The sequence below is a fragment of the Balearica regulorum genome, chromosome 3 (assembly GCF_011004875.1).
Source record: "Balearica regulorum gibbericeps isolate bBalReg1 chromosome 3, bBalReg1.pri, whole genome shotgun sequence".
In the NCBI taxonomy this organism is placed as follows: domain Eukaryota; kingdom Metazoa; phylum Chordata; class Aves; order Gruiformes; family Gruidae; genus Balearica; species Balearica regulorum.
This window is the reverse complement of record NC_046186.1, coordinates 90,567,914-90,590,281: the sequence shown is the minus strand read 5'-3', so window position 1 is coordinate 90,590,281 and position 22,368 is coordinate 90,567,914. Positions and strand designations below refer to the sequence as shown.

Genomic DNA, 22,368 nt, shown 5'->3' with positions numbered 1-22,368 from the left:
ACAGACTGCACTGAAGTACAGTCACACATTTCCTCCTACAAAGCCAGCAGACCAGATGAGCAAACAGTTGGGGACCATAAACTCCTAAGTCACAAGATGGAGAGGCTTAAAACTTGTCCATTAGCTCTCTTGGGCCAAAGGAAAACAATTGTGAAATGAGACCAAAAAAACCCCTCAACCTATAACCCAAGCCCATGTGCCACCTAAAAGATTGGTTATCTCATCTGGCTGAAATCTCATCTGCTGCGGGAGAAGAAAGGAGGAGTTTTTAGCCAAAGCAGCTCCCTCATGCAGCTCAAGGCATGTTCACCTAAGTGCTAGTATTGCCATATAGAAGAACTTGGGAAGATGTTGATTGAGGCAGGCAGTACTGCCCCTTTTGATGTAAGCCAGCACTCATATCAGTTTAAGTGGATTACAAATCCACACCCTTTGTAATTCTGAGCAGGTTAGCATAGATGGCTTTCTCTTTTAACACAGATGGTGTAGTTCCCCAACCCAGCTCTGCTCTCAAAGCTGGTTTAAGAAGTTCCCACCCTGGATTCCTCACTCCTCGCTGCTGGTTCCTGGTTCTGCACTGCAGTTCCTTGTACCCTCCGTGGGCAGGCAGACCTAACAAGCCACACTGCAAACTAGTCACAGTGGCAATTCTCCCCACTGACTCAGTTTACAGTAAAGGTTTACCAACAGCTGCAGTGTGACTGATGGCAACGCTTCAAGAGAGTTCAAGCCCAATATAACTGTTGCTGTCAGAAAGGCATTCCTCCCTTTCCCGCTGTCCATGGAATTACATCCAGATTATTCACTTCTGATGCAAAAACGGTTTGGTAGCTCCACTAGCTCCTGCCTTAGTGTTCCCAAAGTAGCTGTCATGTTGAAATGAAGTGTTTTACAGCTATAGTTAAGAGTTTATTACTACTATTTTTTTTATTTTTTTTTTCTAAAAAAAATCCTTAGTTTAACATTTCCTTAACTGGTAGCTCCTGACAATAGGCAATCTAAAATGAAAGCATTCCACCCAAAAAAATCCTCCTATCCTGAGCTCCCCACCTCCAATTCTTAAATACCCTTCATCTCTAAGTCAAATATTCTTTATCATCTTGAAACACACAAGTGACATAGGCATATTATAATCATCAGTTCTCCTGTTATTCAATTCTCAAAGCATTTCACTTGAAATAAATATTTACCATCTTGAAGTGGCTGATAAACTAGGTTTAAAACACACTTGAAGGCCAGAGAGCGCTCTATATGTAAAGGCTAACAATGAGGTAGAGGTACAAAGCTACAGGAAAATATAAAGTTGCACAGGACTTATTTGTTTTATTAAATAGAAAAAGGATGAATCCTCTGTTCTGTTGCAGTTCTGCCTCCTCCAGAGAGCTGAATGGTCATCAAGATGAGATCAAAGAGCGTGGGGTTGGGGTAGACAGAAAAAAGGAAATTCTTCAATGGATTACAAAAACCTTCACTGAATTTCTGGTTTGGTCTAACTCATGCCCTCTTTAAGGAATAGGGATGAAATTATGGAGTAAATAGGACTTCTAAAATTTTGTAATCTATATGCAATTCAAAGTAGATTGTTAATACAACTAAAATAACTGTTTTATCACCCTTATATGAAACAAAAGAAAAAAATAGAAATTACATCTTCACTGTGAGTTTATGCTATACTACTAACAAAACAACTCCACTATTTGAAGGCACTATTTGAGCAGAGGTAAGAATCTGGAGGAATACGTGACAACTGAAAGACATGTCATATTCTGGCTCTGCTCTGCAGCATGTCAGTGACACCTACGATGTGCCGCAGCTGATAGGGATGCATCACAGTGGACAGCAGCGCAGGGGTCCCCACTTCCTCCTGGGATCTTGCTGCCACAGATGCTCAGTTGTTAACTTGAGTTGCTTGTACTAAATAGATCGGACTTCTTTTTTCTGGAATGTATCAAGTAGTATCAGAGTGCATTCACTCTCTGTGCCAACAGTTGTATTTCACATACTGCTTTTAAAAACAGGCAGAGTTAATCAGTTTAATTTGAAAGTAATTAATATACTCAGCACTTGTACAGAGGTATATTGTCTGAATATTCAGCGGCACAGTGGCAATTCAGTGCTAAAGCTAGTGTACTGATTAGCAGCTGATATTTCTTTCAAACTCTAAACCCCATATATTTAATTAAACTGTCTGAAATACTGCTGTATCAAATCCCACTAAAGCTGCCTTCTCAACACTCAGCGTTTTACCTCAGCCAGTACTCAGCACCTATCTTCCCATTACTACAGCCATATTTCAAAAGATAAGTACAGCTCTAAGACACAGCTGAAGCCAAATGGTGAGTGAGATGACTGCATCTGTATATAGAGAAGACTGGACCCCGAGCTTGCATGTGCAGGCAACATGACAGAATAATTAAATGGGTCAGGGAAACATGCTGTATCCAATGAACCCAAGCAGACCTAATGTACTGCAAGTCAAGTCCTGTCCTTTGCAGCTTTCTGGAAAAGCATTTTGCAGATGTTCGTGTTCTCTCTGCACACTGCAGGGGCTCCTGCTTAGAACTTTGCCTTGAAACTGCAAGAGAACATAAATCCTTCTGTTTAAAGGTCAATATTTCAAAGTGCTCCAAAATGGACATGTTGTTTTCAGAAGTAGTGTCAAGGGAAAGCATATTGGCGGCAAAAAGAAAACTTCTAGTAGGCAGTCACATTAGGGTAATGTAATCATGACTCATGCTCCTCACCCATTTCCTGACTAGGGCTGTGCATGATTAAAAGAAAACCAGCCACAGTAATGCTGCTGCTCGTTAATGTTAGCTAGCCTGAAAGGACTACACACTACCAGAAAACAAACTCATTGCAGAGTATCCTATTTAGAGCTTGGCATAAATTGACACTGACAAACACAGTGGTGTAATACCATACTCAACCAAAACAACAACTTGCCTTTGTTGCGAGAAACAAGTTACAACTTTTTACCATGAGTTCTCCTACCTGAACAAACCCTCACACACACCCTAAAACACTGTAAATCCTTGGAGTGCGTAGGGAGAGGGAGGGGAATATCCAATTGCTAGTTAGTATCTAAAGAAATACAAGATACACGGCCCCTTTGAAGAGGATGACAGCAAACTCAGACTGCTATAAAACAACTACTGCCTCCCCAGAAAGGCTGTGAAAGAACACACACGCGCGCACAAGCCAAAGCACGAGCTGGGCCCAAGTGGCTGTCACCTTATAACAAAGGCACTGCAAGAGGTTCTCAGTGTTCAATCCTGTTGGGCAGCCTGAGTGAAGCGTGTGCTTAATGATGCAAATTGGTGTTCATTTGTATAAAGAGTTCTTCAGCAGAAAACAAATTTCAGATCCTTGTTGGGCCCTTGGTCACATTTAATTTGTTCCAAAACCCACATTAATGAAAACCCCAAAATTAATCACATATTTCAACAGAAACTAGGCTAGACATTAGGTAACACAGATGACAACACCCAGCTGCACCTCTCAGCAGCCCTTGCAGGCCAAATAGAATCATTTAGGTTGGAAAAGACCTTTAAGGTCATTGAGTCCAACCAGTCGACTCTCCTTCTTCTCTCCTATCTCAGAAGCAGAGCCCTCCAGGCCTCCTTTAAAAAGGCCAACTAACTGCTAAACATGCTCCTCAGTGCCAGTCACTTCATTCTTTATGCTACTTCCGACAAGGTAGATCAAAGTGGAGAGAGATCCTGAAGCTGCCCATTAAATGTATAATCCATTGCCAAAATCATTGTCCATAAAGTTAAGACAGATCACCAGTGGTGCTCCACTCCCAGGATATTGAAGAGACCTATACCAGGTGTCTGACAGCTAAGTTCAATCCAAATTTAACAACTTGGCGTTTTAGTAATGCCTCAGCTTACCTCTTAGAAACCTTAGACATTTTGCCCCTCACATGATACAGAGTACTGGGGGACAGGTAGGAGAAACAATCAGTTTCACAAGGCAAAAGTTACATTTAGGTCTGACTAAACCACCACCAACTAAATACAGAAGGCCTATACTTTATCTAGGTTGCACTAATTACTTCAGAGTTGAGAGAAGCTGGTTCTGAAACAGAGCATGCATACACCAAGGCCTTACACTGCATTGTGACACTTGCTGTTAGACCGTTATAATTCTGCTTGGTCATCACATGTCTTATTTATACAAGTCTAACAGCACAGAAATTAGGTGCAGCAATCCCTTTGGGCATGGATGCACCTCTTTCTTGACCAAGAACAAGCTGTTACCACATCCTGCAAGTCATTCACGTACCAATTCATACAGCTGGGATGGAAGGCAGTGGGGTGTAGGCAGACAAATAATGTAGTGCGGAGACCTACTTTCCTGTGTCAAGGGCACATTTATTTACTTAATCCTTTAATAAGTAGATAAGATGAACTTCTGCCTTTACTGAAGGCTATTTAAAGCAAATTTCTAATGAATCTTGCAAGTTCCAGGGAGTCACAATTCAAGTCATGGGAGGAGTGATATGTTGCTTAGTGTGGTTTACCATCCTTCAGAAATTTAAGAAAAGGTGACACGTTGTAGAGCCCAGGACAGGCACCCACAGTGCTGACAAAAAACTCTGCTCAAATACAAGAAAAAAAACAAAACAAAACAACCAAACCACAAAACACCAAACCACAACAACTAAAAAAACCCCCACCAACTCAGAAAACAAAATCAATGTAAAGATGGTTAGAATCCAAGCCACAGAAGTGGCCAGGTATTCCTGATCTCCTTAGTGTTGGCAAGGGGAGCAGAAGCAGAGGTCAATTTCTTTGTCCTGAGTGCAAATCCAAACCATATCCAAAAAAAAAAATCCCCCATGTAATATTGTAACAATGCATCAGGATTGCATTAATTTAAGGCACAGTGTGGCACTCTCTTGTAAAAGTCTACATTGTTTCTTTTAACAGAGATAGCCTCTGTAGAAACACAGGGAAGCAACACACTCCAGCTCCCTGAATTACAGAAGAGCACATGGCCAGAGACAGTACACTCAAGAAATTTAAGAGGGAACTTGCATCTGAGGAAGGCATCAACATCTCCGTGTTGCTGCTTCAGTACTGGACAGGAAGAAATTAACGGGTAATGTCAGGCCTGTTCTACAGACTCTCTGGATATAGCTGACATGGGAAGGAAAAGAAGTATCGGAACCAAAATACTTTGAAACACAGTCCCAGCAACAGGCATGTACAGTAACTTCTAGAGGAAGAAGATATTGCCAAACTGGCATTCCTTCTTTTCCTCTGTACGTGGGTGCTACCTAGATTCACCAGACGTATACTCCTTCTGGCTGCAGAAGCAGTGGGGCAGCATACTTGGGCTCCGAGAAATGAGCCCAAGGAAATCCTTACTGGAGGAAATTGTTAAATTGTTCACCAACAGCTACAAAGATCCATGTTAGAAATAGTTCAACACCCCTATTGCTATAGTCCTATGCTTCTTAAGTTAAACCACATCCTTGGGGAAAATGGGATTTTGTTGTTCTTGTTTTGTTTAAGTTCTATCAGAACACAGAACACTAAATATGGGTTATCCTACAATAATTCAAATTAAATATGTATATTTTCTTAAACAAAAAAACCTGCCACCGACAGTGCTGTTAAACTCTGGCCATTCCTAAAAAGACCATAATCCATTCACTTTAGAGAACAAAAGTGGGAAGGCAGAGATAATTTAGCATGGGAAGAGAAGGCAGGCCTTAACAACAATGAAAAGGAAAAAAATCTGCCCCAAATTAGTAAACCAAAACTCTCCAGATACAACACATTAGGAGCCTGTGGTAGAACAGTTAACTTTTAATAGTCACCAGGTTCCCAGGTTAGTCACTGCTGATTAGGAAAGTTCATGCCTCTCAAAGTGAGTGTTTCAGACAGCCTGAAACAAGGCAGGCAGTTTCACCCAGGGTGCCAACACAGGCTGAAAGTGCATTACATCTTGAAGAGAACTTATAAAACCAGAAATATTGTGAATACCTGAAAAATCTAGAGAGACTCAATCTGCCTTGCATTTTGGCTGTTAGATTCCCAGTGACTAAATATCCAACAAGATGAACTGAGTGCTGCTTTAGAATTTGATTAAGCCTAATAAATAATGAAACTCCCTTTGTACCTCTTGCTAGTTGTTTCTTGTTTTTTATACAGGAAAAGATGTAAGAACATTTTCTTATATGTTTTTCCAGACACCGAAGTATTCTTCTTGGGCTTTTTGCTAAAAGGCTGTCATTTACTAGACACCTGGAAACAGCCATTTGATCCTTGGTCAAACTTAGCATTAATTCCCTCAGCAGAGCGCAACAAAGAGTTTACCAATGTAATGAACATCTTGGTAGTCATGCTGCATTTGAAAAGCAACCACTCCACACCCCAGGAAGTACAATGAACTCCTGTTTCTGTTTGTTTTCCTAGAATCTTCCAATATTAAATGCAAGAAGGAAGAATGAAACAAAATTAGCATGTTGAAACACTGTAGCAGTTGCCAGCTAATGACACTTTCCCAAAAGCTTAAAAAACAACCAAGAGTAACTTTTTGAGTCACTTATAGTCCACGTCTCTCTCTTTTAGCAGTAATTAAATCAGTGTAATTATTGGAGGTTATAACTACTGCAAATCAGATCAGAATCAGGACTCTTGCTCTACTAAACAGAGGACAAAATAACAAAACCGGTACATCTGCAATGGAAGGATAGGTCTGTACAACACCCAATATACAGAGCTCCTCTTCTGCCCAGTATATCCACTCAAAACCAAAAGAATTTTCTTTTTTTCCTGTCATGGGATCTCAGAGTAGATCAGTTATGACTTGTTATACACCAGCTTAATATGCTTGATTTCACAGGAATTTCTCCCCATTTGTACACCATAGAAGGTAGTGTCACTCCCAAGTCAGACTGATGTTACAAGATGTTACAAACAGAAGTTGTGGCATTTTTTCCTGTTGGCATTAGGACTTGTGTGGGCTTTCTGCTCAGCAAAAGGCCTTTCAACCTGCATTGCCAGTGGTTGTTCTTAAACTCTTTGCCTTCAATTCATCTATTTCAGTTGGAGAATTACGCTAAAATGACCTGTGCCAGAGGACTCGGGATCAGGGGGAGGAAAGGAAAATCAACAGGTAGATAATAGCAATGAGAGGAAGAGAGTGATCTTGATTAGCTGGTATCTAAACATCAGTAAGCCACTTGAGTTTTAACAGTAGCCAAAGTCATGCATTCAAGATTAAGACTAAATAACTTGGGCCATACTTTCAGGAGGGAAGATTGTGCTCAGAAACAGCAATAAGAGTTTTGCAGGTCAGAAGAGATAACTAGCTGAACCTCATCCTCTTGTGCTGTAGTCACAAGGGGCTACTGCAATTCCCTGCTTCATAAGTGGGCACTGACAAGGAAAAGGGAAAGTTCAGTATTTCTCTATTTGGCCACCACCATGTCCAGTCCCAGTAGCCACAATTCTGGGAGGATGCTACTAAACAAAAAAGGGTTTCAGAAGAGTCACAAGACTGATGCAATCACTTATGTTTGCTAGACAAAGCAAGGCAAGCAAGAAAACATACCTTCTCGTAACAGCAAGAACAATTTACCAAGACTTGTGGTGGATTCTCTATTATTTGGATTTTTGTTTTAAAAAAAATAATTATAAAACCTGCCCATTATCTAATTCACACAATTCAGGCAGAGCCAGGAGTCTGACACAGAACTGGGTAATAATTCAGGAAAGGTCTACAGCTTGTCAGAGACAGGGTCCCAATGGTCTGTTCTGCCTTTTATCATTCAAGATATTAACAGTATTTTTCCATAAATACATGACATTTCTCTAAGAATTAAATATTTTGGAAAGCATTTTTATCTAGGGAAAACCATACTAAATTTTTAGAGCCTTTTGGTCCACAGATTATGTTTTCTTGGCCATCAAGATGAGTATGAAGGTTGGAAGGGCAAATGTCCTGGAAGTTATCAAAATAGAGCTCTCATCCAAACTGTTATGTTTGGAAAGTTCTTGTCTTTCAGCACGAAAGAGAAAAAAATAAAAATAGTTATCTATGTTTGACACTACTTCAAATCCTGCATGGAGAACTGAATAAATTCTTTCCTGTCAAACTGCCATGAACAGTTTGAGATCTGCAAGCTTTAAAAGCTGTTTCTCCTCTGATGCTGTGCAAGCAGAAGGGCACATATTTCACAGCAATTTAGCCTATTCAAAGTGAACAAGGAAAACTAAACATTTTAAAGCACAGCTTTCTAACAAGGTTATCTCAAATCCATGACTGAGCAGAATCCAGTGTCCAACTTCAGATACTCAATTTTGAAGAAAAGCAGAATGAAAAAATGAGATGTGGCTTCATTCACTTTTACTCAAGAGAAATTGAGATAGTTCTTGAATTTGACAATGCTCTGTAACTATCATTTCTTTTCAAGCCCCATCTCGTATATTGTTACTACTGTAAAACTTAACTTTAGGACCACATTTGTACTTTCAGGATATTAATCCGAGAACTACAAACTTTGAAATTCAGAAAGCCCATTAACTACTGACAGCTACCTCACCAGATTGACTGAAAGAACACACTGAATCAGAGCACCTGAAAAATTATCTGGTACCATTTCAGACAAGGATCTTTAATGTACACACAGACAGCTGCTCCAACTTCCGCAGATACCACACTATTTTATTACAGAGAGAATACACACAGTTTCTTAGATGATGCCTTTTTAACGTGTGCACCTACTCTTCAGATGTCTTGGAAACTTCCATTTTAAACCTCAGAATTGTTTATAAATATCAGACTTTGCCATTCAAGCCAACATTTTCTATCCTTCATCTGCAGCAATCTGTATATGTTTCTTTATTGGGAGGATTAGAAAGAGGTGGGAGAATTTTAACCAAAGTTGTTAAACTGCTTCTCTAATAAGGCAAAACAAAATTATGTATTTCTACTCCCCAGCCCTTTACTCCTATGTATATACCACCCATCAAAATCCACAGCCTTGCTAAAAAGTTCTGGCACTTCTGTACTTTTAAAGCTAGTCCTGACATTCAAATTTGTATCTGGGAATGTGTCTTTTCCTGTCACTGTGAATTACCAGGACAGTCCATTTTAAGGTGTTTTAATTGTACAATTTTTGCAAGATTCAGTAGCTTAGTGTCTGCCAGCTTCCAAAATCCCCTCTCTATTAAAAATATCATCCCTCCTGCTTACATTGCTCTATCCCCACCAACAACTCAGCAGGAAGAAATAACCATCAACCCAAATTCAGAGGAAGGACAGAACCTCTGCATAAGAACTAGGGATGTGGAATCAGGAGATGGAGGATAGAGGAAGTGGGGGAAGGGATTGACCCTTATACATAGATGCAAGGGAGAAAGACATGTAAGCAAGCTTGATGCAAGAAAGTTAGCTGGAATTTAGCAACAGGAGTTAATTTCATGTTTAGATTGCTCATTTGGGCATTGAAGCCTGCTTCTTTCCTTACAGATTCTTCAGTTTTATGCAGATTATATCTTTGTATTTTCAGAGATTACTTGAATACACTTAAAGATTTACATTTCAATTGATATACTGTTCTTACCAAAGACAATGTCAAAAAGCTTCCAATTTCTTTGTTGTTGCTTCGTTAGATGCTACTCTTGTCCCTTCCTCCTGTAAGGTTGTCAGAGCATATCCCAGCAATTCAACCATTATACCACGCCACAAAATACCTTATTTACAATGCATATTCCTCTGCCAAAGTAAAGGGACCATTGTAGTCTCAAGGTAAAATAACTACTGCAACTAGAAGTGAAATTAACTCTCAGACTAAAATCTGAAAGCTGACTGCAGCATAAGCTACTTAATTGTTCATCGCTTTTGTTTGGAGATGTGGGTTTTATTTTTGTCTTTACAAATTCCTTTAGGAACTCCTACAGATTCCTAACCTACTTGGGCTCTTGCTATTGTAACTTTTTTTCTTTGGGAATAGAAATATGTATTTTTAAGAGAGTTGTACTGCCCACTCTGCCATAAAATGGATGACTTTGTTGTCTTTGCTGTTGACCTTAGTGGATCTTATCTAAAAGACTCGGGAGACTGAGATGGGTATTCATCATGCCTGAGGGTGCATATAGACAAAACCAGAAGAAACATAGCCTCCCTCCCCACTAAAATCATACTGTGCAAGCGGGAAAGGGACATACAGGAACAGAACAGCTGCCATACAAATTACTGGTCTGCTCAGTCCACTTTCTTGTTCCTAACAGTAGATTTTCAATTCAGTCTGTATGACTTCTCTGTACCACTAATTACTTTGCATATCATTAGTAAGAAACAAGTTAGAGCAGATATGACAACATTAGCAATCCAACCTTTTCATTTAAGGTCTCCTTCAAACTGACTAGACTCTACAATTTACTACTTCTAGGCAAGATGAATAATCTGAGTAATATATTACTATATTTTGTATTATTATAGCAGCAGAAGCCCTAATCACAAGCCAGGTATCTAGTATATTAAGAGTTATGCAGAAATTACAACATCAAAATCCCACAAAAGACAGTTCTTCAGTTATTGCATCTTTGGGGGCATGGAATACTGCTAGCTTTGCAACAGAATTTTAACTGTTGTAAGCATCATCTCCCTCCTATTTCATGTTTCTCCTCCAAGCGTTTGGACTGAAGTAAAATACAATTCAGTATGCCATATATACAGCCTATGCATGGACACACTGTTCCATTCTTTACCACCATATTCCCATCTGGGTTTTAAACATCCAAGCAGAAAAGATGCCCAGATTCATAAGAGGGTAAGATGCAATGTACTGTGGTTATTCTTCCAAGGTCATCTGCTAGAGAGCCACAAGCAAGCAAAGAACCAGCTTAAACTTGATGAAGAGCAGTAATCTTTTGTATCTGGAGCAGGAACATGTGAGCTGCATCTGACATGCAGGACAATCAATGGCGCTATTATTTCCTTGTCCCTCTGTAGCTCTCCTACTGTTCAAGTCTTTCTTAAATTGGGCTAACCCCTAACATTATTTGTAGGAGCCATGCATCCTTAAAAGAAGGGAGACACCAAAGACTTCACAGCCACATACCATCTTCCAAATGAACACAGACAAGTCACGCAAAAGCTAAAGAAAAGTGCCTTTGCAAGGACCGCAGCGCTGGGGAGAAATCATATGGCTGGCCTTTACATCAAACTACAAAAGGCAGAACCTATATTTTTTTTTCCTTCACCCTCACTGTGACATATGCAGCTGTTAGTGTCAAGAGATGCTTTTCTTTTTATTCTTTGTGGTTACAGAAACACGTGCTCTCAAAGAGCCAATGAGTCATGTTAATGTTTCAAATGACAGGGAGCTTGTAAAATTAAAATTGATTAAGCTGTCATTTGAAATCTGAACACTAAGAAGATTGGTTAAAATTTATCTCCAGAGAATGGTTAGGCCAATCTGAAACTATGCTTTAGTTCCCAAAAGGCAGTTTATCAAATAATCAAAAAATAAAGACCAAAAGGGAATACCGATGACCATTCCCCAAGAGAATTCATCATTAAAAGCAGCGGCAAGAGTGCCTGAACAAAATGCTGTTCCTTAATGGTTGTCCATCACATTTAAGACATAATATTTATGGTGTGCATCTCAAGCACAGAAAAAGGGAGAGAAAAAGCAATCCAAAACAGTCACCATAAGCTTCACCACATCATGGACTAATCTTTGTCTGGGTTTCAGATCTAATTTACCCAATCTTATGAATAAACAGAATTAAAGTCAAACTAAATCAAAGTATACACTGAATCATATTAACTGAGGCAAAAAGGTAAAATAGAAGTTTCTAGAAAATACTTAGACTTTCATGAAAAAGATATATGTAAACACACATGATTTAGCCTTTACTTAACTAGAACTGGAGATACACATAGAAGGAAGAAAGAATGGAACTTGTTTCTGATCACGATATCTTCATGAATACAATTTAAAAGGTTAGCTTTAATAAGTATTAGAATGAAGAAGAACATTCAAAAATTATTCTGGTATCACAAGATTTTTTTAAGGTTCTAAATTACTTAAGTATTGATTTTTGTAAAATTTAAAAGCTTTCTTGATGAGAAGAATCCATTAGTGTTATCATACACTTCTTGATGATATAAATGAAATAAGAGGGAAAATAAACAAAAAGGCAAGAATGTAAGTGTAGGGAAGAAAATCCCCAGCAACACTGGCATTACAGTCCTGTACATCACCTGGAACTAATACACCACTCAAGCACTAAAAACCAACCACACAAAAAACTGTCTGCTACGGGGGAGCTGACCCAGTCGTACGCCTTGAGAAAGCCACCTTCTTAAAAGTCAACAAGCACCTTTACTAGAATAGGAGAAACAGAGAAAGTGTTTATCAAAGCAATAAGATCCATCAGCCTCTTCTTCACTGAAGACTTAAGACTCAAGTCTTGTCTACCATCTCTTTCCTGCCTCTGCTTTGCTTTCTTCTTCTGCTGAAGATTTGAAACGCTATTAGTCATACTCGTACAGGTATCAGGGTTTCTCCTAGTGAAGATCATGACAGAGAGCTCTTCTGGCTAGAAAGCTAGTTTCACAACCTCTTTGGAGAAATGCTTCATAGATGCTGACTGTGGTGACAGCAAAGCACCTTTGATCTTCCTTGTAGAGTATCACTGAGATTTTTAAACCCCATAATTAGAAATATCATATGCGGAACACTAAGGTTGCAAAGTCAAAGAACGCAAAGTTAGGAAATCCTAAGATTATATTACTTGCACAACCATTATTTGGTTCCTTCACCATCTGCATTACGATGTTGCCCAGCACCATCGAAAAAGACTATGACAGAGCAAGACCTTTAGCTTTAGCCCAGAATTTCAAACAGATCTTCTTTTTTTGTTACTTCTCACCTCATTCACCATATGTACCGTTTCAGGGAAGAAGGCTATGAGAAATGTGACCATAATGCACTTCATATATGTATCACCATTTTCTACAGTCATTTTCAAACTTATGGATACTTGCTTTTGCCAGCATAACAGGCTTTAGGTTTTTGGGCTTGACTTCACTGTTATACTGTACAGACTTTGTAAAAAGTTAACTAAAAAAAAAATTCAGACCAACAGTTTGCTTTTATTTACTATTTTTATGATAGTGTCTAATATTCTAATAAAAAAAATATTAATGAAGACTGAACACCTGTTTCCTTTGTTTAAGGCACAACACAAATATTCAGATACACATAAAATTGCTATAGCAAAACAGTGAGAACCGGACTTGAAACGTCTGGTATTTCAAAGGGACAAAATAAAAAAATACGCCAAGCCCTTCATTTTAGATCTTCCCAGCAAAGACATGAGGAAGTATTTATTTTTAGAAAGTTCTCTACAGATGACTTAAAAAAAAATTAATTGCAATCTAAATGCATCTACACAAGTTTGCAGACCTAAGCAAGTCATATGTAGTTTCAGTGACCACAGCTTGCCATCAGCACTTGTATCTCTACAGAAGGTCAGCTGCTGTTTATGCATAACCACAGAAAAGTTCACTTGGCTCATTCAGAATGAACCCCAGCACAATAACTCATTATATCAGTCCATTTAATTTCTTATCTGACTTGTTCCCTGTTGACCTTTATGATAGAAATCAAAGCAGTCTATCAGACTTGGTGAGCTTTCTTCTATTATTCAGTGCAAGTAAACAACATCAATGCAACATTTACATAGTTAAGTTGCATGTTGTTTTTCCACACATAGTGGGGGTTGAAACCCTTAATGTGGCTCCCTGGCATTCATGAGATGCTAGTCATTAAGTTTTAAGAGTATTGCGCAACTTGCATAATTTCAAAGATAAGTATAACAGTATTTCAAGTTACTTTTGCTAAACATAGATTTCAGTAAAATGATATCACATAAAAAGCTACTATAGTCATGAAGATAACGATTTAGTTTCAGTATTCAACTATTGCTTTCACATTTTCAGAACTTTAAGTATTAAAATGCGCTACTGAGTGTAGGCTCAGCCTGTAAACCATTTGCACACCATTTATCTCCCTCCTAAAAAAAAACCGAAACAAAACAACAAACACAACACAAACAAAAGGGAGTAAAGCGCATTCAGCAGTTCACTAGCCTCTCAAAAGAAAAATGTCACAGTTGCTTACAAAAATTAACTAATTGTGCTTTGTGGAATTAACTAGTGGCACAACCCTAAGACAAACATTTGTTTCTACACCTGACTATTTATTCCATAAGCATCAATGAAACCCAAGTAAAGGTATATCTTGTCACCCTGGCCAACTCTGTCCATTTGTAATCATCTCATTTTATCTTGGCAGTGTGTTTCCTGAAGCTTTACTGTGTCTTGATTTAACTCTTAAACTATGAGGAAGCTAGTCTTGTCAGCCAGTTCCAGCTGCTCCTGTTACATTCATCTCCCCTGCAGTCACCATGCCGGATCAATAGCATTATGAATGTAAACACAGAACATCGTAAAACATCATAAAACATCATAAGCAATGCTTAATTTCATGAATGTCATCCAGAAATCTTTACTATTTATTGTAGCACTAGAAATAGATCTTTTCTTCCACATGAACTTTACCTGAGCTTGTACTCCAGTTGCACCTCATACTGCCACCCTACTTCACACAAAGTTCTCCCCTACAGAGTTGGTGCTTCAAATCTGCTCTCACTGCTCTACCCAGCCACATCCACCAGCTAGCTGCTTTCACTGACTAGTAACTGGCCTGCTTTGCAGTGAGAGGAAATCATTTAAAAAATGTTTAAAAAACAGTCCTCCATCCAACATGGATTGAATACAATTTGCCCTACATCCCCATTTAAGTTCAGACTTGAGTTTATTTGGAAAATACACCTTACTATCACACAAAAACCCCAAACCAACCACAGGGTATCCCTTCAGTCAACTGCCACCCTGTAAGTGCTGTACCTGTGGGGATACCATGTCTCTGCAGCAGGGCTATGCCTATTAGGCACAGACCACCCAATTAGTTCAGCTTTATCACTGAGGGAGGGAGAGGCAGCCATTTCTCTCCAAGATGGTTCAAATCTTGAGAAAATGTATTTATTTTGCCTTAATCATGGTAAGGGGGAAAACTATAAAGAAGCAATGCTTTTTATTTGCTATTTGGGTTGGGTTTTTTGTTTGGTTTGGTGGTGGTTTGTTGTTTGTTTTTTTTTCCCAAAAAGTAACATTTGCATGCAGGAGGGTGGTGTTTTACATCATTATGAAAGGCCATCATTATTTACAGGTGGAGCCTGTGGTGTTTTACATCATTATGAAATGCCAAAATGGGCACCAGGTGACCTGATCCACAGCAATTCTATCAACAAAGGTGAGGAACGGGAGAAAGCACTGGTCAATAAGCATCACTGTGCCCCTGGGACACAGCCTCACTGGCAAGAAGCAAAGGAGAACTTGATGGCAAATTCTGCATGGCAGCGGGAAATTTCTTTCTGAATGCCAGCTCCCTCTCCTACCCCAAATTATTTCTCAAGACTTGGGCAGAGGACCAGAATTTCTTCTATAAGGAACCGTCTAGCTTAGAAGACTATAAACTAAAGCAGCGTACCTAATTATGCAAAGCTGAGAGCAAAACGTGTTTTGCCATGAACTATGGCTTTCTTTGGTTACAGTAAAGCTGATATAAGTGGTTTGGAACAGTTTTAGACGCATCTTTGAAGTCAACGTGACATTTAACCACAGCAGTCAAATAGGGACAGTGCAGAGCCACGCTGCCTCAGGGAAAGAGTTGCTCTGGGCTGCCTCTTTGGTGATACCCATCTCTTTCCTTTCCAAAATTCACCCAGGCCACCTCCTGGTGATCCTGGCTAGCTTTACTGATCACAGAAGAGAGGCAGAACCACAGAGGTAGTTTCTGCAGCCTGATTTTCACTTCTGTGGATGCACAAGATGCTTCTGAGAGAACAGTAACTGATTATCTTTAATCCAAGGAGGAGATAGACCCCATTGTTTCCTTCCCAGATACCGTTGTCTTATGCTGAGGCCAGGAAAAATCACTCCCTTCAGTACTATCCTACCAACCCAAGAACCTGCTCAGTTCCTCTCCTCTGCATGCTGTAATAAAAAACAAATGTTCAAAGCAAGGACTGCCCTGAACATAGGAGTTTCTGAATGCTTCTGCTAAAAGACTATTTTTAACATGTCATAGAGCTAAAGTAAATCTTAAGGCTAACACTAAAAAAGGCTGGACCCTTTCAGTATAAGGCACTTTAAAAATAAATCCTTGCGACAGTAATCACCTGCTGATATATGCTTTTATGTTTAGCCAGCTGCTGAGATGCCACATCTGTCACTTTTTGCTTCCACAAATGCGCTTTCCTTTTCTGTAGGGAAGGAGAAAATTCTGCTCCTGGAATTGCACAGAGTATCATGATGCCTTTTTTGGTATCTCTGTCATTCCTCTAAGCATCTGAGCCACAGCACATGGATTATAAGATTTCTGGTACTGTGCATCTTAAGAATTGTTCAGCTTTAGATTTTCGTACCTCAAAGCCTCCGATTTCTCCCTTTACTTTGCTGAACAATGTTACATATTTATAACCTATATGTAACTGAAAATAATCATCTATCTCCGAGTAATTTCACTCCTGGGACCTCTCCTTGCCTCCCTCCCCGAGATATTTTTCAAAGTACGAGATCAGGATCACATTTGTTACATTAAACATTTCATAATAAGCCCTCTTCCCATTTTTAAAACATAACAATAATCTACAGTGACGCAAGTCCTAAATTAATTACTTCCTCTATTTTGGTTTCTTTTTAATTTCAACTGAAAATAAATCAAGCCCCTCTTATTAATCTGCCACCCGCCTTTCTTCATCAGCAACCCAATACAAATTCTTATTTGACTTCCCGACTTGAACTCTTTGTTCGACAAGCAGCATCACAGCGGACCATTGCCTTTCTCCCAGCCCCGTATCAGCCTTAGGTGCAGCCCCAGCTGCGCAGCCAGCGGCGGCGCATTCAAGCGCAGGGTTATTTTTAAACCCACGCAGCAAAAGGCGCAACAAAAGGGGACATCCCGCACAAAAAAATCCCCATGCCCGCGCTGTTCCGCGGCGATGTAGGTATGCCTTCGGCCTCCCAGACAAGGGTATACAATCGGGTACGTCAAAATACGCTGGGAAGAAAATTTTAAACCGATTATAGGGGCGAATTCCAGCTCGGAATTTCAGTGATGTAGAAACACCCCGAGACGGTCTTAGCAATGCGATTGCTCCGGCACAAATCCCCCAGGCAGCCAAACACGAGAATTAATGGATACTCTCCCTGGCCACCCCGAAACGCCTCCTCTCCCTCCCAGCCTCCCTCCCTGCCCCCCGAGCGGGCGCGGTGCTGCTCCGCCACCGCTCCGCAGGAGAAGAGGAGCCGTGCCCGGACCCTCGCCGCTCCCCCCCCCCGGCCCCGGCAGGGCAGCCCGGCGGTGGCTCCGCACCCCGCTCCACGCACACGCCGCCCCCGCTCCCCGACTTACAGCGCGGCCGGTTGCTCCCCCGCCGCTCCTCCCTCCCTCCCTCGCTACCTCCCTCCCGCCGGTGCGGAGCCGGGAGGGCAGCGGGGTCGCCCGTCCGCGACTCGGGGCAAGCGCCGCACCTGTGAGCGCCTGTCAGTGCGCGGGCGGCGGCACCCCGTATCCCGGGGGCGCGGCGCTGGGCCGCGGGCGGCGAACGGGAGCCGCGGGGAGGCGGCGCTGCCGGCGGGGCTGCGGCGGGGAGGGCGAGCTGCAGGGAAATCCTGGCACCGCGGAGCGCCGCCTGCGAGGCGGGCAGGGGAGGCGAGTAACAACCACAATAACAATGAAGTCCGTCCCGTCCCCGTTCCCCCCCCCCCCATTTTTCTTTTTGAGCTCATTGCGGGGGTGGGGGCGTTGCAGTGTCCCGCTGAAGCCCTCGCGTGGGCAGCCTCCCCCGAGGTGGGCCAGCTCGGAGAGGTGCTTACAAGCTGATGACTTTCCCCCCAAACCTTCTTCCCCTTCACCTCCTCGACGCCCCGATCCGTCAAGGGTGAGGCTTTCAGCCCGCTCTCCGCAGCAGCGCCCGCCGCACTCATTCATTCTGCATTTCCTCCATTATTTACGCGGTTTTAAGGAGCGCTCAGGCTTTCATGACTCCACGGTCTGCGATTTGCAGGTAAACGGCAAACACTGCGAGAGCTGGCGAGGCGCAGGGGCGTCTCCTCCCGCCTAGCGGCGGGGCCGGAGCCGGGCAGCGGCGCGGAGGTGCTACGCGGGGCGCGGAGCATCCAGCATCGCCTCCGTGGGACCCGCTGGGGCCAAGAGCCTTATGATGACAGATTTAAGGGCACCTGCCCATCTGTTTTATACAAGTGAAACTGCCTTGCCCAGAACGTGAGAGGGCTCAAAATAGCTGTTGGCAGTCCAGCAGATTACTGACTAGAAAGCCCATAAATACTGAGCTGATGTTAATTTTTTTACAAGTTCCTTGGTTAATCCAGATAGAGACCCCGGTATTGTTTCACTTCTCCCAGTGACATCCTCCCAGAAGTTTCTGTTGGCAGGTACCTGAACGCAACACTCCGCGTCTGACAGTTTTACTGAAGGGTCATTTTTCAAAATGTTACATTTGGCACTGGCATACAAGCACTGCATGTGCATTTATTGAAATATTAAGTGTGGTACACACCTTACCCAGGCTAAGGTATTTTTATAAATATTTGCATAATTTTCATTATGCATGGAATTTTAAAATAAGTGTAAACAGTGGATGTATTGTATATAAATGTATACTTGGTTTAAAATATGTTTACATACCCACATCTGGGTGAGAGAATTTTCCCCTTTGCTCTCTTTGCATTGTTAGCATTGGAGCACTTTAATGCTAAAGCACTTTACCACAAGGCAATTGTATTTTCTTTTCTGTACAGTGCCCAAATTCAGAGAGCGTTTTCATTTCAAGGTGTCGAGACTGTAACATTCAGCTTGCCCACAGACTGCTGTGCCCTTACACATACGGGGTGATGTCTCTGGGCAGGAAACAGCAGGTCATACACAGCAGTTTTTACCCCCATCCTGCTATCTGAAATAAAACTTACACAGAAAATACCGCCCTTTCACAAGAAATTTCTCATCACTGAAGTATGTTCAATTCTATGACGATCCTTTTAGCCATTTGATTTACATAATATGATTTTTAAAAAAAAAAAAAAAACAAACCAAGCCCTCCATACATTAGCTTAATAGCTGAGGGTAAAGTTGCTTGCTCTGTTGCAGCAAGGGCTTTGTGCAAACAGTCCTTCCCCTGCCTGGCGTGCGGCCCCCCAGCTGGGAGCAGGCACCGACTGAGCAGGTGGTTGGAGGAACAGCCCCGCTGCTGCCCGAGGGAGCAGGATGGCTCTGTGCCGTGGCCTCCGACGGTACTGAAGGCATGGCTAGAGTCTGCACAGTTCCAGTAATTCTTAATTGCTATTGCAGAAGCCAAAGTAAATTTGAGAGCAGCCCAGAGGCTGCTCCCAGTTTACGCAAAAGGACAGTCAGAGAAAACAGCTATTATAAAGTTTGTGTAAGCAAAAGAAAAAAGAATTCTGTAATAAATCCTAGCTTCTTTGGATACATTTCCAACTTTGCAATTATTCAATTATTTATCCTGCATGAATACACTCCATGCTACCTTTAATCTACCAACTCTACTCTTGAGACTACTTTCTCATTTAGAAACCCAGTTTAAGTGGTTTAAAACTCTTTTAAAGAGACACTTCAGGGATGACATTGCTCATACTTTTTAGTTCCGAAAGGACACGTGTGTAAGCACGCATGTGTGTGGCTCCACATGTAGAAGCTGAAGACAATCCATACAATTGTTTCTGAGGACAAAACACAGACACATGGATTCATTTGCTATAACAACAGGCTGGCAACATTTTACAGCGGCACACTCGAAAGCTTGACCCAGTCGTGTCACACATCCCTGCCTCTTCTGAATACTTCCTTGGTTGTTCTTTATCAGAGCTGGGTTTCAAACCTCTGTGTGCCACTGTACTGTGCCACAGTTTGTTAACTCGTTTCGCTCTTTCACATCGTGACCTCCTATGCCTCTGACCTGTGGCACCTGCTCCAGCTTTTCCTCGTCAGTTTGCCTTTGTCTTTATTCCTTCTGAGTTTCATGCTTGTTTTCACTCTGGTGAGGAGATGACCTGCTTTTCTTTAGCCCTAAAAGCCTCTTCGGCCAGAAGCCACAGCCACGCTGTTTCTGCTGTTCTTGTATCATTGCTCTTACCTCTTTCAATCCCATGTTAGTCACCCCAAGGTTACCAAAGGCAGGCCTCATTCCCCAGTACAAGGAGCACGTTCTTTACCCTGCACTGTGCCCAAGTGTACCGTCATAGGCCATAATGATACTGGTTCTCCTATGAAGAAGCAAAGTACATAATAAGAAAGTGTTATGTGTACACATAAACACAGTTAGTGTTTTGAGGCTGTAACGGTTTAGAGAAAAGTTTTGGTTTCTCTGCAGAAAAAATGCCGATCCCTTCCCTAGCTTAGCATGTTATGGGAAACCTTGGAAGACAAAGTGTAGGGAGGGGCCAGAGGCAGAACCAAAGTTCCTAGGAGAACCTCAATTCTGATTTTTTTCAATTTCTTAGCAGTTAAAGTATCAGCATTATTAATAACATGCAGATTTTGGATTGATCACAAGGAAGGAGTGACAGCATCCTCCGCTGCTTGGTCTCTTTCCACCAGATTTATGCTGTCTCTCCTGTCATTTCAAATCTCTCTCATTAGGAACTAAAACTGGAGTTTAAAGCATGGTCTTAAGATTCCTAAATGGCAGGTATGCTTGAATACTTGAATACTTACTTCCCTGTGATATCTGGTTAAGTGCTTTGCTGAATCAGGATGACATAATATTGGTTTTATTTTTATATGCCCAACTGAAGTCCTTAGTGCTTTTGCATTTCTTTCAGCTGAAGCTAGATCATGAGTTTAGTGAGGATTGTTCAGCAGTCTGTTATGCTTTGAAACTGTCTGTTTAAAAGCTGTACTTTGACAAAGGTTTTATGCTCCTTAAAGTCCACATGATTAACATAAGCTCTGGAAGCTAAGAAATTAAACTATTTAATGTAAACACTCTTCATGCTACCACCATAAACAAGAAAATGTTACTAAAACCTTTTTTGAAAACTGTCTAATACTATTTCCCAGTGTTCCTGAATACTGCATTCCGAAATGGTATTGCTAAATAGTGTTTAGCAATACTATCTAGGAATAGTCTAAATATTTGTCTCTTTTTTAATCATTCCTGTGGATTACCAACGCACACATATCCAAACATGCAATGTTTCTGATAAGTTACTCTACAGAGTGACAGAACTGTAGAGTCAGAAGGGACATCAGAGTCATCTCCTCCACATTGTGCCCAATGCAGGATCAAGCACTTAACTTTTAAAATCTTCCAAAACCTCTGGACTTCACCGTGCTCTTTTCCAGGGGAGACACAGCCCCTTTAGAGTTCCCTGAAACAGGCTGCTACATAGCACATGCAACTCATCTCCTCAGTCACCTTTCACTGCTCCTCCCCAATCCCTGTGGCACTGTGGGCAAGTTGGGCAACCACATGCCTAGGCTATTCCTACACATGTTCACTTATCCTCTGTTCCTAAAATCATCCACTGATGGAAATTCCACAACCTCCAGAGGTAGCTCTGTAGTCTTATCCCTTCACTATCCGTATTTTTTCTATTTATTTTCTGAACAGATAGCACAACTTACATCTCTCTTTGCTGCAAATTATCCCACTTCCTTCTCTCACCGAGCCCAGAGAAGAGTGAGACCATCTTCTTTAAAACAGTCCTATTTGGAGGCTGCTATTTTCCCCAACCATATAGTTTTTTCTCACCGTTTGCTCTTACCAAGTTGAAACAATGATCAGGGCTACATAATGCAGCTTCTTTTCACGGAAATTATTATGCAGCATTGGAAAGAAAGAACATGATCTGACTGAGGGAAAAATCTTCTGCAACTTGTTTGCCACAGATTATTTCTATAACTGTCACTTTGGGAATTTCTATAAATAAAATCACTATCACTCTTCTGCAAAGTGAGCATTTACTACCATTTTTTAAACAATGAAAAAATACAGATCTGTTTTTCATCTACATTCTTTATATATTTGAAATCACTCAGAGAAGAAAGTCCAAAGAAATGTGGTTAGGTTTGACGAAAAGAAGCCTCCCAGTGGGATATTTAACAGAATACCTAGAAAACAGTGTTGAAAGACTTATAATATTTGGAACCCATTTTTTTGACTCTCATTCCTTGACCTCTGAGCTCCAGAGGACCTTACTTGGCTTTAACTCATTATCCTCTGTGGT

General features: G+C 41.2%; 1 protein-coding gene and 1 long non-coding RNA gene across 7 annotated transcripts in view; one reads left to right on the top strand and one right to left on the bottom strand.

Moving 5' to 3' along the window:
• Nucleotides 1–18,140, bottom strand: part of CDC42EP3 (CDC42 effector protein 3) — a 28,189-nt gene extending 10,049 nt beyond the window's left edge. The window contains exon 1 of one of the 4 annotated variants that reach the window (XM_075748901.1): nucleotides 18,019–18,140. The gene's annotated coding sequence lies outside the window, so the exon portion shown is untranslated. Of the gene's footprint in view, nucleotides 1–9,586; nucleotides 9,607–17,515; nucleotides 17,817–18,018 lie in introns of those variants that run through there. The other 3 variants (XM_075748898.1, XM_075748899.1, XM_075748900.1) reach the window with 3 other exon arrangements.
• LOC142601062 (uncharacterized) overlaps nucleotides 18,034–22,368 on the top strand; it is a 29,644-nt gene continuing 25,309 nt past the window's right edge. For all 3 annotated transcript variants that reach the window (XR_012834633.1, XR_012834632.1, XR_012834634.1), the window contains exon 1: nucleotides 18,034–18,170. This is a non-coding gene — a long non-coding RNA (uncharacterized LOC142601062). The remainder of the gene's footprint in view (nucleotides 18,171–22,368) is intronic.